Genomic DNA, 5,793 nt, shown 5'->3' on the forward strand with positions numbered 1-5,793 from the left:
AGCATGTTCCAGAGACCAATTATGAAAGCCCAGGCCTTCTTTTAAAAGAAGCCGACTTTGTTAGAAGAAAAGTGATTTGCAGATTCTAAGAAGCCAAGTTACAGAAAGGCTGGCATATAGTTTAAGAGGAAGCTCGGCAGGAAGGAGACTGCAGCATGGTTTCCTGTCACACAGGAAGAACAAAAATCTCTTCCTGGGTTGAGGAAAGGGACTTAAGAGATTGGAGCAGGTAGAGTTAAATATGGGACAAAGATGGATAATCTCCTAGTATATGCTGTACAGCCTCCAAAAACCACTACAGAGTCAGCTATGGAGGGAGGTCAGGCTGTGAGTCAGTTCTGACTCAAGGACAAATAACAACAACAACAACAACAACAACAATAGTCAATGTATGCTAACAGCCAGCATCTTGTTTCCCTGGCTTCTGTCTGATGATATAAAAGGATGCCTTAGATGAATGTAAGAATATCTTCAACTGGAAAGTACTTTATACTCCTGTCTGGAATTCTGGAAGGAAACCACCGTGTACTGTGCCCAACGGTAGGGTCTGTTTAGGCAGAAACTAGGTCTGAAATGGTGTCTCCTCCAAGTTCCTAACAGCCTACATGTGAAATGAGGGAAATCTTGAGGATGAGGGAGTGAGATCTGAAGGCAGAATGCAGAAGGCATCCAGTAAGCCAGTCTCACGCCTGGAGACTATGGTTGAGGTGTGGGCAGCGTCAGCCATGGACAACTGCCATGTGTCCAGTGGGATGACCAGCTCATCATCAGAAGATCTGGGCCAGCATTCAAAAATCAAGAGACTTCCCACAGGCCGGTGAGGAATTGGAAGGCCACACCTGGACCAAGCTGAACTCCTCTGTCACTGGGGGAGGTGGAGGGAAAGGAGAGCAGCAGAGCCCTATGAAAGCATTTAGAATTAGTTAATCTGACTAATTGCCCTCAAGCAACTGAAGCCTTAAATCTCAAGAAGCTAAATATCTTTAGGTAGCAAAATTACCAGAGGAGAAATAGAATGATTTTGATCAAATTGACTCAGCTGTGGAGAAATAAAAGAACAAATATTGTATACATTTGAGTTGTTGAGAACTCTCTGGTTGGAACCAGTGGGTTTTCAAAGGCTGTAAATTGCACTGGAGGAGATTGCCCATCTTTCTCTCCTGGGGTAGCTGGTGGATTTGAACCGTGTACTTGCGGGTCAGCAGTACAAGTCCTTACCACAAGCCCCCAGAGAGCTCTGGTGGCTGAGCGGTAAGAAACTGTGCTGCAACCCCAAAAGCATAGCTGAAGGGTCAGTGCTGGGTCAGTTCTGACTTGATGGTATTCAAGAACAACAAGCCACCAGAGCACCCTGAGTTGTTGTCAGGTGCTACCCTGTCTGAGGAGTAAGTGTAAATTTCAAACTTTCCATGCTGCATTTGTGCTTTACTTTTTTTTTTAGAGGGAGTGGGGGCTACAAATTTACTTTTCTTGTTCCTTTATCATAAGATGCCCTAGGTTCATTTGGACAAAATATTTTAACAAGTTGATACTCTCAAAGGGAGTTAGGGGTAGAGTTGTCCATCTGCTGGAAGTGTGGTGGGGATTGGCCTTGACCCACTTAGCTCTCTGCAGTTCTTCTGAGTATCCTGCAGGAAGAATCTAAGGGGCCAAGGTGCTCAGACTGATGGAAGATAGAATTTTGGCCCTCCCCCTAGGCAGACTTGCTGGGATACTGACGCCTCTAGGCCAGTTTTCACTGCCTGTTTATGCTGCTTCTAGTTTTAATATTATAAAGGTACAGGGTGAATACTAGAAATTATAGTCCTTGAATATAAGAGAAAATGCTCTTCCTTCGTCTTTATTCAGGTCTCATGTACTAAATAAAGCATCAGTTTATGAAGGGATTCATTTCCAAGTATAATTCATAAGCAGTTACCAGAACACTCAAATGAGAGAGGGGGGAAAAACCAGTTAGTTCTTTTTAATTACATTTCATTTCTCTTTGACATTCATGTGAGGATAATGCAGCATTTTAAGAAGATGTGTTTTAAAACCTGCTGTTTCTTGAAATACCTAGTAATTTGGGAAATCTTAGTCTTTAAAAAATGTGCCCTGTAGGGTAGGAACAGTGAATACGGTGGAGAGTTGTCCCTTGGGAAACTGTTCTGCTTATGTGTATGCCGTATTCTGAGACACTTTGACCAAATCTTCTTAAACATAAAATATATCTCATATTTTCTTTCCTTGCTTGTCAGTGGGAGCCAAGAGGGAGTTAGAGATAGGGGAACCATGTAATTTATTGAAAGTCCCTAAAATAGTTAAAATTGTAGACTTTAAAAATAATCACCAACTCACATATGATGTTTATAGATCTCTGACATAAGGCCTACACCAAAGCTTTTAAAACAGGAAGTTCCGGGCAGTTCTGGTGGCCTGGTGGCAAGAAGCTGCACGGCAATCCCAGAGGTGCACAGTTCGAATCCACCAGATGCTCTGCTGGAGAAGGAGGGGCAATCTCCTCCTGTACCAGTCAGGTCCCATTTGACAGTACACACACACAAAATAATAAATTTTTTTTTTAAAAAAGCAAGTTCCTAAAATGTTAGCACTTATGTTCTTATATAGTAGAGTGAAAGAAAACCCTTTTTCTATTACCTGAACAGAGTCCGAGAAAGAAAGGAAGGCCCTCAACAAGATGCATCAGCAATAGTGACTATAGGAATGGACGTGGCACAGGTTGTGGTGAGGACTAGGACAGGGCGAGTCTGAGATCTGTCAGTAAGAGGCGTGCCTGTGAGTAGTAGTCAGCTCAATAGCACAGAACAACAACTGAACATTAAAGAGAATATGAGACAGTCACCATCCCTGTACATACCGACTCCCTTGAAACAGTTACTCTTTTTTTTTTGAGTGTGAGCACATTTAATATATATTGTTGTTTTGTGTTATTTGTTTGGTTTCTTTTTATTAATTTCAATGAACATCTACAGAGATTTTTGGATTTCCATTCATTCATTGTTGCATTTTTCTCCCCTCCCACCCCACCTCCACCCCCAGTTCCTCTTCTCCTTGAAAAGCAAAAGAAAAATGCCTTCATTGGTATACAATCCCCCAGCACACCCCCACTCCCAGCCCCCACCCCAAGTATACTCCACTCTGCAACCCTCATTCCAGACTCTTAGATAATCATAATGCCATAAAATATATTACTTTTAAACAGTTACTCTTTTTCAGCCATGCATTTCTCTGGTATCCATGTCACTGATATTTTCCTGAAGAATGTGTTGCTTTTAAGTTTCTCATAGCCATCTGGGAATGTCAAAGTTTCATTTTACAGTTATCAATTGATATTGTTCTATTTTCAGTTGGTATTTTGTATACACTATAGTTGTTTGTTTGTTTTTTATTGAGGTGAAATTCCTAGAACATAAAGTTAATGATTTGAAAGTGAATAATTCTGGGACATTTATCTTCACAGAACTATAAAACTACCACCTCTGTCTAATACAAAAGCATTTTTATCATTCTCTAAGAAAATTTAGATACATTAAAATGTTGTTCTTTATCTGTACCACTCACCCTCAGACCCTGGAAATCACCAGTCTGCTTTCTTTCTCTGAGATTTTAGCTATTCGGATATTTCCTATGAATGGAGTCATACTAAATGGATGGGATCATATAGTATGCCATTTATAGGAAGAGACCTTTTATGTCTAGTTTTCATTGAACAGAATGTTTTTGAGGGTCAACCGTGTTTTCATGTACCACTACTTAATTTTTATTTCATAAAAAGGAACATTTTATTTAATAAAATTCCATTTTATGTGTATCCATTTATTGATAGACATTTGTGTTGTTTCTTGACCTTTGGGTTGTTCCTACCTTTTGGCTGTTGGGACTAGTGAGACTGTGAGCGTGTACATATGTGCATGGATTTGTTTGCATACCTCTCTTCATCTTTTTTTGGGCATGTGCCCAGAAGTGGAATTGCTGGATCATATGGAATTCTGTGTTTAATGTTTTTAAGACCAGCATATTTTCAATTTAGAAAATATCTCCTTCTATAGACAGAAAGGGAGCGCTGGTGGCTTAGTGGTAAGAAGTTGTGCTGCCAGCTCAAAGGCATGTGGTTTAAATCCACCCACTGCTCCAATGGAGAAAGATGGGCAGTCTCTTACCATATGATTTCAATTTTCTGAAAACCTACTGGAGGGTCAGCGAACAATTCTGACTTGATGACACTCAGCAACAACATAGATAGAAAAGGTAACTCTGGTGGCCTAGTGGTACAGAGTTGCCCTCCTAATTCAAGGGCAGCTGGTTCAAATCTATCACCTGCTCCATGAGAGAAAGACAGTTTCCTGCTGTGAGATTGACAGCCTCTGAAAACCAACTGGAAGGTCAGGATTGACTCAGTTTCAACTCAACAGTATACAACAATAACAGCAGAGAACACCCCTAGTGATCTCAAAATAAATTGTACTAAGGGAAAACTGCAGATTCAAATATGCAGATATTTTAGCTCAAATATTTTCACAGATCCAGTTTCTCTATTCAGAATGCTTATCTTCAGTAAGTAATTTTGCAAGATAAAGCTTATGAAAATAAGTTGTTCTATGGTTTGATTTTTTAAATTTTTTAATGATTCATCTAATTATGAACCATGGTCTTTGCAATAACTTGTTATGCATCAGAGAGTTGGACAGTGACTAGGGAGGATAGAAGGAGAATTGATGCCTTTGAGCTGTGGTGCTGGAGAAGAGTATTGAGGATACCATGAACTGCTGAGAAAACAAACAGATTCATCCAAGAGAGGGTTCAACCAGGATGCTCCTTCGAGGCAAGGATTCTGGGGCTTCATCTGACATACTTTGGACATGTAAGGAGGGACCAGTCCTTGGAGAGGGACATCATGCTTGGGAAGGTGGAGGGACAGCGCAAGAGGGGAAGACCTTCTATGAGGTGGATTGATTCAGTGACTGGGGTAATCGGGATGGGTGTGTCAGAGGCAGTGTGATTGGCACAGGATAGAGCAGAGTTTAGGGCTGTTGTACATAGGGTTGCTATGAGTCGCAGGCGACTCAACGACCCATAACAACAACAACAACAGTTACAAACCAAAGATCATCACCTTCTTAATTGTACTTCATTCTGGTACAGAATATAAATGTATCTAGTTTAAATGCCATAAATAGAAATGTTCCAAAGCATCATTACTTAATTTCACAATCAATTCCTGGATACTCTCATTAATTAATTTGTTGACTTCCTGCTTTGTATTTTGTTGGGGAAAATTTCAATATCTGTTTGCAGACTTTGACAATTTCCTAAAACTAATTTGCCAAGAATTTCAAAAGCTGAAGTACTTTGGTGCTTTATTCAGAGAATGCATTCTGAGTATGTTGATCAAATGCTTCCAGCTGGTTTGGAGTTTATTATTGTCCTGTGCCATTGTGTTGGAACTTACTCATAGCTGACCCTCCTGCAGGTTGTCAGGGGCTGTGGATATCACAGGAGGAGATTGCTCATCTTTCTCCTGAGAAGCAGCTGGTGGAATAGAGCTGCATGCCTTTGGGTTGACAGTATAGCTCCCTACCACAAAGCCACCAGAACTCCATACCCAAATGAGCTCATCTGTCACACCATTATGGCACATCTAGATTGATTTCTAGAATCCCTAGGTTGCACATAGGTTACCTGCTAAGTGGAAGGATAGAGGCTTGGGTCCATCCAGCGCTGTCTCTGAAGAAAAGCCTAACAATCTTAAAACACACACACACACACACACACACACACACACACACACACACA

At 40.8% G+C, this 5,793-nt stretch overlaps 1 pseudogene; it reads left to right on the forward strand.

Moving 5' to 3' along the window:
* The first annotated feature begins 656 nt into the window (after positions 1-656).
* The window catches only part of LOC102843024, a 35,702-nt pseudogene continuing 30,565 nt past the window's right edge, over positions 657-5,793 (forward strand).

This window comes from Elephantulus edwardii, unplaced genomic scaffold (genome assembly GCF_000299155.1).
Source record: "Elephantulus edwardii isolate Elephantulus edwardi_28Jun2011 unplaced genomic scaffold, EleEdw1.0 scaffold00002, whole genome shotgun sequence".
Taxonomy (NCBI): Eukaryota; Metazoa; Chordata; class Mammalia; order Macroscelidea; family Macroscelididae; genus Elephantulus; species Elephantulus edwardii.